The sequence below is a fragment of the Chrysochloris asiatica genome, unplaced genomic scaffold (genome assembly GCF_000296735.1).
Source record: "Chrysochloris asiatica unplaced genomic scaffold, ChrAsi1.0 scaffold00319, whole genome shotgun sequence".
Lineage (NCBI taxonomy): Eukaryota > Metazoa > Chordata > Mammalia > Afrosoricida > Chrysochloridae > Chrysochloris > Chrysochloris asiatica.
Window position 1 is genome coordinate 520,282 of NW_006408837.1, and position 12,285 is coordinate 532,566.

The 12,285-nt window shown below is 50.5% G+C and overlaps 1 protein-coding gene across 1 annotated transcript in view; it reads left to right on the forward strand.

Annotated features, from left to right (window-relative positions):
* The window catches only part of SORCS2 (sortilin-related VPS10 domain containing receptor 2), a gene marked incomplete at its 5' end in the record, with an annotated part of 427,091 nt that overhangs the window by 171,836 nt on the left and 242,970 nt on the right, over positions 1-12,285 (forward strand). The gene's annotated exons all lie outside the window — the stretch shown is intronic.

Sequence of the window (12,285 nt, forward strand, 5' to 3'; positions counted from 1 at the left end):
CACCTTAGTCCTCAAGCTGACATCTTTGCTCTTCAACACTTTAAAGAGGTCTTGTGCAGCAGATTTACCTAATGCAATACGTCGTTAGATTTACTGATTGCTGCTTCCGTGAGAGTTGATGGTGGAGCTGATCAAAATGAGGTCTTTGACAATTTCAGTCTTTCCTTTGTTGTCATGATGTTACTTGCTCATGGAATGTCTAGGTAATAAAGTCATCATGTTGTTCAAACCCCACCGTGACCAGTTCCCAAATTCTCCCAACCCCACAACAGACCTCAGTGTCCCTCAGCACACGCCCCTCCCACGGCCCTGATGCCCACCTTGGATCTCCGTACACGCATCTTTTCTAGATGGTTCATGTCAGTGGCCCATGCAGTACTGGGAATACTGTTTTTCCATTCAGTGCCTTTGTATTTATTTTTTTTACCGCCCCTGTTTCTGGCCAGAAGCCTGAGGGAATGTGGTCACTTAGTGACCAGCTGAGCTGAGGCTCCCTTTCCCACCCTTGGCTATAAGACTGGACACCAGCTGGGCTTCCTGGGCACTGCTGGCCATCATTTTCCTGCTCTATTACCAGCACTGGACTGTGAACCACAAGGTCAGTGGTTTAAATCCACCATCTGCTCCATGGAAACCCTGTATGGGGTCACTGTGAGTCAGAATTGACTCGATGGCACTTAACAACAACAGGCTGAGTCATAGTGGGTCACGAGCTGGACTGCTAACTGCAGGGTCAGCGGTTCAAATCCTCCAGCCGTTCTATGGGAGAAAGATGAGACTTTCTGCTGCTGTAGAGATCTGTTGATATTTTTTAAGTTGTTTCCAACTCAGAGACCCAGGATAGGGTTTCCGAGATCTGTAAATCGGTGTGGGAGCAGAAAGCCTCATCTTTCTCCCTCAGAGCAACTGGCAGACTCCAACCGCCGACCTTGTGGTTCACAGTCCAGTGCTTATCCTACAGAGCCACACGTTCCCCATGTGGAAATCCATGCAGGAGGGTCTCTGTGAGCGGAAACCAACTCGACAGCACATAACAACCTGAGGTGGGCGATCCCCGTGGGCACACGGGGCTTGTTTTCCCCTCAGTTCTTAGATGTTCTCTTCTTAGTTTTATAAAGTTCACAGGGAAGAGAACACTCGGGCTGGGGCTGATGGTGGTTCGTTTCCACAGCCCTGGACCATGCAGGAGCTGATGGGGGTCCCCACAACAGGGTCGGGGGCTCCCTGGACTTCCTGTGCTTTGGTCTTATCATGAGTCCCAAGGAGGGCACCTCCCTCAGATGCCTGGGCTGGGATCCTCCACAGGAAAAGGTTCTGCAGATGTGGGTCAGGCGGGACCTTCAGTTGGAACTGCTGAGGAATGTGGCCGGGGCTGTCTCTGCCTACCTCCTCTGCCTGGGAAGCCCTTTCCAAGGACAGCTGTCCTTTTGGGAGGGAGTCACATGGTCTCGGGTCCACCGCTCACCATGATGGAGTTCTGCGTTCTCCTGTTACCCAGAACCGACATCTGCACCCCATACATGGGTTTTCTGCTTCCTCCCTGACCACTCATAAGCTCTGCTCTCTGGTTGATGTATGTGAGCTCTTCGTTCGCCTCCCGGGTTGAGGGGTGTGGAGTAGATGCTGCCAGGCGTCTCCCAGGGCAGCTGTGGCCATTCTTAGTCCACTCAGCAGAGTCTGTGAGGCTCAGCTGCACCTTGCTAACCCACTATTGGTGTTGTTAAGTGTCATCGAGTCGGTTCTCACTCCTAGCAACCCTGTATAGGATTTCCAAAGAGCTGCTGGTGGGCTTGAACCTTCAAACTTGTGGTTCACAGTCCAGTGCTGATCCCACAGTGCCACACAAAGACTCTTTAACTCATTGTTGTTGTTAAGTTCCATCGAGTTGGTTCTGATTCATAGCAATCCTGCTGCATTGGGTTTCTGAGGCTTTAAATCATCTCAGGAACAGAAAGCCTCATCTGGTGGGCTCAAACCACGGGCCTTGTGATTCGTAGCCCAGCGCTTACTGTATTGAGCTACCACGCTCCCATTGACCCCACTAGGGTTCTGAAACATGTAAGTGTGGGGCATGGAATGAGAAGATCATGGAATTTTTCCACAAACTTTTGCAGCCCCCTCATATATTTCTGTTCATCTACTGCTGAGGCAAAATTGTACTTGTAGCAAAACGCACACCTCTACAGTGGGCGACTACAACTTTGAACAGACGTAAACCGCACGCTGTCAGGATGTGGGACGTTTTCATTCTCCCCATACGGTCCCTTGAGTCCCTTCCCCAGGGACAGAGCAGCTGCTTTCCTGACCTGTGTCGTCACTACAGAATATAGTGGACTCGGGCACTCCCTGTCCCTCGTCACCTCCCAGCCAATGCCTGGGTCATGCAGACAGCCAGTGTGCTTGGCTGAAAGCTTGCCAGTTTGAACCCACTGCATGGTACCTTGGAAGAAAGGTTTGGCAATCTACTTCCAAGAAAAGCCAGCCACGAACGTCCCGTGGAACACATTGCTTCTGGTTCACACTCGCTTGACTTGACTGCAGGTTTTTGGTTTTGGATTTTGAATGAGATCAAGAAGCAAGTTGTGTCTGATCGCCTGTTTCTGTGGACAGTTGGAGATGCATCCATATGCTGTGGTTTGTCCATCCTGGGCTCACACATCTCTCTCTCCCTGCCCCTCCCCCCCTCCCCCCCCACCTGGGTTGCCTGCCATCTGGCTGCTTCCAGTTTGGGGTTACTACACATGTGGCCGCTCTGAGCCTGGTAGATCTTGTGAGGTGAGTAGCCGGGCATGTTTCTGTCGGGCGTACACCTTAGGGAGGATTGGCCAAGGCTTAGGTGATCTCCAGAAATAAGGCCGTGGTATCTGATTGCAGACACCTCACAGTGCCGGTTCCAAGCTTCTCTGTAACTGGCTGTCGGCTGCTGTCCATTCACCTCCGACCCACCTCAGCGTAGCCAGGCCAGCCCTGTGCGGTGTCTCCTCCCGTCACGGCTCTGTTGCTGTTCAGTGTTGCGTCAGTCCACTTCACTGGGTGTCGTCCTTTTTCCCCGCTGACCCTCTGCTGAGCTTGATGTCCTTCTTGAAGGGCTTGTCCCTCCTGATGACATGTCCATGAGATGAGGACTCACCATTCTCACTACTAAGGAACATCCTGGACGGACTTCTTCAAGATTTGTCTGTTCATCTGGCAATTCGTGGTCTATTCAGTATTTTTCACCGACACCATAATTCAAAGATATAAATTCTTCTCTGATCTTCCTTATTCATTGTCCAGCTTTCGCATGTATTTGAGGTGATTGAAAATACTGTTGACTTGGGTCAGGCGCACCTAGTCCTTAAAGTGATAGCATTGCTTTTTAACACTTTAAAGATTTCAAACCACACAGTTTAAAAAAATCATCCGGCAAACATTCATCTGCCATTCATGATCTAACTATTGTTAGCATTGTGCTCCATTGAAAAACAACATCCTATGAAAGAAACAAGTGATCTAAAGTGTATTTACTCCCCACTCCCCAACTCCCGTGTGTATGTTAGGCTTGAAAGGGTCAGGAGTCTGTCCTGGGGTCTGTGGGTCTGGAAGGAGTGCAGAGGGACTGCAGAGGGGGGCATGTGCTCTCCCTTTGTCCAGAGGACGGAGCCAGGCAGCACTTGCTGAAATGCTCTCCCAGCCTGACCTTTCCTCGTCCTTTCTCCTGGTCACCCCCTTGCTTCCATGAACAGATTGTAATGCCCCCATCCTTCCAGGGGCCCAGAGCAGCCCTGTGGAGACCTTAGCCTACAATTGGGTCATCCAGCCTGTGTCTTCAGTGTCCTGGGTTCCAGGCAGCCCCGCCTCTGTCCTTCCAGGTCCGCACCCAGTTCTCTGGAGGACTCTGCACAGAGCTGCCTCTTACCTGGTGTCCAGACCCTCACCAGGTATCCAGCCCCCAGCTCCAGCCACAGTAGGGAGCCTGAGGGAGGATTCATTCCCCCACCCCTCCAATATTACCCAGGGGTCTGCCTGAGTGGGGTGCTCTGTCTCGAGTGCTGGGGAGTGGGGGGTCCTACATTCTGGTTGGGGACCTACAGTGAGCATTCTGGAATGAGGATGGCACAGCCCAGGTGGGGACCCCTGGGGGTAGGCATCTGAGAGGACGTCTGTGTATATGTGTGTGGAGGGTGCACAGACATCTGCTCTTCACACGGGTCAGTCGACATCCAAGGTCAGCGTTCGGGGAAGACTGACCCTGGACAGAGGTGGGTGGGGGATCATGGTGACCGAGAGTGAGGGTGGGCAGCTGGCCGCAGACTCCATGCTTCTGAGAAGGGCAGGTGGAGGTCTTGCTGGAGATCAGGGGGCTGGGCCCTCTGTGTGTGAACCTGGAAGGGGAGCAGGTAGGGCTGGGTGGGGGCTGAGCACAGTCAGGGTGCGGTCAGTATGCTGTGGCACGTGGGAGGCTGACTCACACCTAGAACCCAGGTGTGGGCACAGGTGAACGTGGTGGAGCTGGAAGCACAAGGGTTGCTGGGGCTCTTGAGTGGGGGTGTCCGCTCCCCTTGGCGAGTGTCTGCTCAGGTTGGGGATTTGCACTGAGCTGGGGGGCACAGTGTGCCATGCCCCACCCCCAGGACAGAGCCAGGTCTGGCTCCTGGGTGGGGTGTGTGATGATCCTGGGGATGGGGCATAGGCTGGAACTGGGGGCTGCAGGGAGTAAGCACTGAGTGCCCCTGAGTAAGCACTCGAGCACCCGGGGACTGCTGCCTGCAGGCTGCCCTGGAGGTATGGGTGCCCACCCACTGGGCCTTCACGGTTCCCATTCACAGCAGAAGAGAAAGAACAGCAACCCCCCCCCCCCCCCCAGCATGTTGCAGGGCCCCTGGCCCTCACTGAGTGGACCCAGCCCGAGTTGAGGCTCCAGCCCACCAGCTGCTGGCTGCGAGGCACTGGCTGGTGGCCACATCTATGAGGGACCCGTTGGTCAGCCAGGTTGTGAATGCAGAGAACAGATGTGAGAGCTGGCATAGCACACAGTCTGTCTGGGTCAGCCCAGGAGACACGGGGGCCCGAGGACCTCCTTAGTCCCTGCCCCCAAAGGCCTTGGGAAGCAGAGTCCACCCCACCTCTCAGTAGTGGCACATGTTCCAGACAGCACAGTCGGTGTGGTGTGGCTCCACATGAGGGTGGGCAACTTGGCGAGGGTCTCCATGCTCTTACATCAGGGTGTCCTGAGCTAGGCCTGCTGCCTCTCGGCACCTCCTCGCTCCCCACAATCCGAGCACCCACAGTCTTGGTACGCCACAATACAAGCACCTCACCGTCTGAGCACCTCAGAGTCTGAGCACCCTACAATTGGAATATCTCACAATGTGAGCACCCCATGGTCTGAGCACCCCACAATGTGTACCCCCCACAGTCTGAGCCCCCAGCACTACAGGACAGCTCTGACTAGGATGAGCAGGGTGCGGGGAAACAGTGAGAGATGTTGGGGTCGCCCTCTCACTGTTAAAACACAAAGGACAGGTTTCCCTCTTTCATCCTGTTTCATGTTCACGTGTGCGTTTCCCCAGCATTTGTTGAGCACCCACTGTGTGCCCTGGTGATGCTGTGGGATAAGCACTGTGTTGCTAACCGCATGGTTGGCAGTTCAAACCCACCAGCCACTCTTAGAAAGAAAGCGGAGGCTTTCAGATCCCGAAAAGATTCACAGCCTAGTAGACCCCACTCAGGGCTGCTCTGTGTCGGGATACACTTGGGGGCCGAGTTTCTGAGTAACTGTGTGCTGAAGGATCCCTAGTGACACAGTAGGTTAAGCATTGGACTGCCAACCACAGTGTGCTGCCCAGGAGGAAGCTGAGCTTGTCTGTTTCCATAACGATGGCGGCCTTGGGAACACTCTGCGCAGGTTTTGGTCCTACAGGGCCGCCATGAGTCAGGATTGACTGATGGAAGTGGGCTTAGGTTACTGTGCACTGAAAGTGTGAAGGTGCCAGGGAGGTGGGAGCAGGTGCGTGTCCCGGGCGTAGGTCCCAGCGGGATCAGGCAGGAAGGAACAGCATTTATGGAGATATTGAGTTAGGAGGAAGGACGGAAGGGGAGACAGTTAGGGTTTGTATGGGGAGTGGCGTGGTCAGGAGGTAGTCAGTGGCACAAGCGTGTCTGAATGCACACTTGGAGAAGAGGTGGACGAGTGCTCGGTGGGTGCTATTGCGCAGGGGACCAGCTTGTGCAAAGGGCCTGAAGCATGTGTGTCTGGTGGGTGTAGGAACAGCGAGGAGTTGGGGGTTGCTGGAGCAGAGTGGGGAGGCAATAGGAGAGGGGTCAGGGGTCCTGAAGGTCATCAAAGGCCTATGGCTTTATGGGGAAAAAGGGAGTCAATGCAGGACTTAGAAAGAACCCTGGTGTTGCAGTGGGTCAGGCACTGGATTTTAACTACAAGGCCAACAGTTCAATCCCACGAGCCTCATCTGTCTTCCCCCATCTCTCCTTGTTTATTGTGGTTAGGTGCCGTGGACCTGGATTCCACCCATAGGGACCCCGTGCAGAACGTAACAAAGCTCTGCCCGGTGGTCCTGCGTACCATCACAACTATTCCTCTCGAGCCCATCGCTGTAGGGGGTTCACTGCTGACCCTCTACTTTACCAAGCATAGTGTCCTTCTCTAGGGACTGGTTCCTCCTGATAATGTGTTCGAAGTATGAGAGATGAAGTCTGGCCATCCTGGTTTCTAAGGAACGTTCTGGCTGTATTTCTTCCAAGACAGATTTGTTTGTTCTTCTGGAGTCCCTGGGACTTTCAACATGCTTCACCAACAGCATCACTTAAATGCATCAATTCTTCATTGTCTAATCTTCACATGCAATGGGAAATACCATGGCTTGGGTCAGGAACACCTTAGTCCTCAAACTGGTATCGTTGCTCTTCAACATTTTCAAGGGGTCTTGTGCAGCAGACTCGCCTACTGCAGTATGTCTGTCATTTGATTGCTTAATTGCTGCTTCCGTGAGTGTTGACTGTGGATCCAAGCAAAATGGGGTCTTTGACAACTTCAGTCTTTTCTCCATTTATCATGAAGTTATTTATTGGTCCAGTGGTGAGGATTTTTGTTTTGTTTACATTGAGGTGTAATCCATACTGGACTATAGTATTTGATCTTCGTCAGTAAGTATTTTAAGTCCTCTTTGCTTTCAGCAAGCAAGGTTAGATTGTCTGCATGTGGTTAACGAGTCTTCCTCCAATCCTAATTGTGTTTTATGTGTTTAAAAAAGGTGTTTGCAATGAATAAGTCATTGGTTTTGTATAATTCTATTATGAGATCTCCAGCATCATTTCTATCACCCACAGCTCTTCTGGTCTTTCTTGGATGATTTGCTCAGCACACAGTTTGAGTATGGTGAAAGAATACAACCCTGGCATACCTTTCCTGATTTGAAACCATTCAGTATCCCCTTGTTCTGCTTGAATGAATGACTGCCTCTTGGCCTATGTACAGGTTCCTCATGAGCACAATCAAGTGTTCTGGAATTCTCGTTTTTTACAATGTTGTCTGTCCATAGCTTGTCATGACCCACACAGTAGAGTGTCTTTGCATAGTCAATAAAGCACAAGTAAACATCTCTCTGGTATTCTCTGCTTTTGACCAAGATCCATAGAATTTCAGCAATGATATCCTTCGTTCCTCATCCTTTTTTGAATCAAGCTTGAATTTTTGGCATTTTTTTTTGTCAATGTACTGTTGCAGTCGTCTTTGAATTATTTTCAGCACAATTTTGCTTCCAGGTGATATTAATGATATTGTCCGATGGTTTCTGCCTTCCATTGGGTCACCTCTCTTTGGAAGGAGCACAAATATGGATCCCTTCCAGTCAGTTGACCAGGTAGCTGTCTTCCAAATTTCTTGCTTCTACTACTGCATCAGTGTGTTGAAAGATTTCAGTTTGTACTCCATCAATTCCTGGAGTCTTGCTTTTTTTCAATGCCTTTAGTGCACCTTGGATTTCTTCCTTCAGGATCATCTTGGTCGTATGCTACCTCTTGAAATGGTTGAACATCCACCATTGCCTTTTGGTACAGTGACTCTGTGCATACCTTTCATCTTCTTTTGATGCTTTCTGCATCATTCAGTATTTTGCCCACGGAATCCTTCAGTATTTCAAGTTGAGGCGTCAATGTTTTTCTTCAGATCCCCCAGCTTGAGGAATGCTGAGCATCTTCTTCCCTTTTGACTTTCTTACTCCAGGTATTTGCACATTTCCCTATCATATTTGACTTTTGTCTTCTCGAGTTGACCTTTGAAATGTTCTGTTCAGCTCTTGGACCTCCTCATTTCTTCCATTTGCTCTAGCATCTCTGGTAGGAGAGCAAGCTTCAGAGTCTCTTCTGACATCCATTTTGGTGTTTTCCTTCTTTTTTGTCTTCTTAATGACCTCTTGCTGTCTTCCTGTATGATGTTCTTGATGTCATCCCACAAGTCTTCTGGTCTTTGGTCTTTAGTGTTTAATGTATCAAATCTGTTCTTCAGATGATCTCTAAATTCAGGTGGGATATAGTCAAGGTCACATTTTAGCTCTGTGGACTTGTTTTCACTTACTTCAGCTATTAACTGGGCTTCCTTGTAGATATGTGGATATTATCCTATCACAGACAGCATTATGCTTCAAGACAGATCTTAATAATATGTTCTTTTTGATGATGAATGCTGCATCATTCCTTTTGAACTCATCATTCCTGGTGTAACAAACCACTTGACTGTCAGATTAAAAATGGCCAATACCAGTTCATTTCAGCTCACTAATGCCTGGGATCTTTATGCATTCCATTTAATTTTCGACAGCGTCCAGTTCTCTTAGACACATGCTTCATACATTACATGTTGTGTTTATTAACAGATGTTTGCAGTTGGGTCCCAACAACAAATGAAGGTCCAAAAGTTTTGCTGTGTTTATGGAAGCATTGCCAACTCTACTTTGAGGAGGCAGCTCTTTCCCAGTTACAGTTTGGTTACCTTCTAATCTGCCTGTTCCAACACCATCCCATGATCGGTTGTGGATTGTGCTGTTGCGGTAACGCGAGTCAGAAAGAACTCAGTTCGGAAAACGTAAAGAAACAGCAAAGTTCATTGCCGGCAGCCGGAGTGTCTGACCCCCAAGTGAGGAGGGGAACAGGGTTTTATACAAGAAACACAGAGAGGTTAGAACACACAGACTTGTCTTGTCAGCTGGGGTGGTAAATTCCAGCAGCCCCTTATCCTGTAAGTGGGAGTAAACCCACCAATAAACCCTTATCTTGGTTGTATGGATGGGCTGAGTTTTACCCTGTTTGTTCAGGTGTCCTTGGGTCATCCTGACCTTCAAGGTTTTTCTGTAAGAAGTTTACCTATTATTTTTCCATAGGGTGAGGGGGGAGAGGGGGGAGCAGGGTGAACTATGCTATAATATTTCAAATAGGGGCTGTTGATTACACTATAACAGTACAACTATAATCCATAGGATTTTCAGTGGCTGCTTTTTGGAAGTCAATTGCCAGGCCTTTCTTCCTAGTCTCTCTCAGTCTGCAAGCTCTGTGGAAACCAGTTCAGCCTCACAGGAGTCTCCACAGATAGACCAGTGGTGGCTGCACACGAGGGGCCCTGGCTGGGATTTGAACCTAGGTCTTCTGCCTGGAAGGTGAAAATTCCATCTTGAAGCAACCGCAGCCCTCGCTGAGCAGCATCCCACCCTCCAGAACGGAGAAGGGACATGTGTGACAGAAGGTAACCAATTCCCACCTCTAAAATCCTCACAGGCCCTGGTGAGGATGATGTCTAACTGCATCTCAGAAGAACCCACAGCCTGAAGAATAGAGATCTTTCTAGAACCCACTCCAGTAAGTGAGAAAACCACGTGTAGCCAAAAAGCTTCAACGAACCCGCCCTGCTGGAGGGGTGGGGGTTGGGGGCACTGTTCCAGACAGCAACTCAGCCCCAGGGTGGGGAGGTGGACAGGCTTGCCCTTGCTGAGCCTCAGTTTCCCTAGTGGGGAATGTGCCAATCCCGTTCGGGAAGGCCATTCACACCCGGGCCTCGAAGTCCTTGGAGTGTCTTAGGGGACTTTGTGAAACCCTTTCTGTGAAGCAAAGGGAGGAAGAGAAGGCCAGTGTACAGCTCCTCTGACCTCAGTTCTCCTGGGGTTGTGGGCAGAGGAAGATGTGGGGACCGGGCCATCGCCTCCCCCTGGGATGGTCACTCATGGCTACAGCTGGTGCCGTGCTGCTCACAGGTGCTCATGGAGGTCCGCCACATTCACACCACCAGGTGTGTCTCACCTGACCTCCCCGCAGCCCCGGGAACCCTGAACCCCCTCCCTCCAGCCCTCCCCTCCCCGTCTTTTCATACACAAGAGTTTGCTGGGCCGCTAGTCTGAGAGTAACGTGTATGCATCACTGTTTCCCCATCTGTAGAATGGGCTGATGCATCTGTCTAGGCAGGGCTGCTGAGAGCTGCGTGTGTGCAAACAGGAAACACACCTCATAGCTCTGAATGGCAGCTCGTCTTAGGAAATGTTAGAAACCAAATAGCAAACCAGGCTCTGACTCATGGTGAGTAGCATGTGTGTGGAGCATAGCAGCGCTGTGCTCCCCGGGGTCTTAAAAGACTGACTTTTCAGAAGAACATTGCTAGGCTTTTCTGCTGAGGTGCCTCTGGGTGGACTCGAATCCCTGACTTTCTGGTTAGTAGTAAGACACTTAACTATCCACTCTGGGACTCTGAGGAGTGTTCAGACATTGACTGGTTGATTCATCTGCTTGCGAAGCAGGCCCTGGAGGCCAGCTGTTTGTGAGATGGGTTCTGTGTTTTCCCCAGCTGGCCCTGGAGGCCACATTCTCAGGAGATGGGTTGTCTTCATTTGGCCAGAGAGACCGCTTTCTGGCTTTCTCGTTGGATGGGCTGTCTCCAGCAGGCCTGGCCTGGATTTTCCAGGAACTGGAGAATCCAGACATTCCACCACATCCGGGGTCTCAGGGGAGACCCCTCCCTTGGAGGAAATTCATGAGAAAGAACCTGGGGCTAGGTGGGGAGGGGCTGGGAAACATCTGGAAACTCTTGATCTTTGAATGAGCCCAACTAGTACTATTTACTGTCCTCAGAACCCTCAAATAGACCAAGGAATGTGGCCCCAGAGGCAAGTGGGTGGGCCACCTGTTCCTGCTCAGAGAATAGGAGAGGAGGGGAGATGTGTGGGCAGGGCCTTCATGGCAGTGGAGTCAGGACCAGCTGTGACCTGTCTGTGCCTGGGGACTTTGACAAGGGGTCTTGAAGGACCCTGTTCTTTGACTCATGAGGTCCACCTGGTGTTGCTGATGTCTCCGGTGTCACGTAGGGACAGTGGGAGATCGGAGACCAACTCCGACAGTTGTCAGACTAGAAAAACATCAACATCCATCTCACTCAGCAGGCCCCACCACCCAGGTTCATGCCTCACCCACACCAGTCAGCCCCCAGCCCTTGTACATGCCCCTGACCCCACTACAAGTCCTCACCAGGCATAGTGATCCCCTTGATGCCTCTTCCCTGCTCTCAGGAGATGCTCACTGGGTGAGCAAGCAAATGAGTGAGTGAAGAAATTAGTGAGAGAATGAGCCAGCGAGTGAGTCACAGGAACAAGTGACTGAATGAGGGAATGAGTGAGTGAGTGAATGAATGAGTGATTATATGAGTACGTGATTGAATGAACGAGTGTGTGAATAATTACATGAACCAACAATTAAATGAGTGAGTGAGTGAACAAGTGATTGAATGAACGAGTGAGGGAATGCATGAACAATTATTCAGTGAGTGAATGATCGAATGAGTGAATGAATGAGTGAGCAAGTGAATGGGTGAGTGGGTGAAGTGGGTGAGTAGATGGGTGAGTAAATGAATGAGTGGGTGAATTAGTGAGTAAGTGGGTGGGTGAGTGAGCTAATGAATGAGTGAATGAGTGAATGCATGAGTGAATGAGTGAGTGAGTGAGTGAGTTAGTGAGTGAATGAGTGAGTGAGTGAGTGAATGAAGGAATGAGTGAGTGAATGAGTGAGTGAGTGAGTGAATGAGTGAGTGAGTGAGTGAGTGAATGAGTGAGTGAGTGAGTGGGTGAGTTAATGAGTGAATGAGTGAGTGAATGAGTGAGTGAGTGAGTGAATGAGTGAGTGGGTGAGTGAGTGAGTGAGTGGGTGAGTGAGTGAGTGAGTGAGTTAGTGAGTGGGTGGGTGAGTGAGCTAATGAGTGAGTGAATGAGTGAATGCATGAGTGAATGAGTGAGTGAGTGGGTGAGTGAGTGAGTGAGT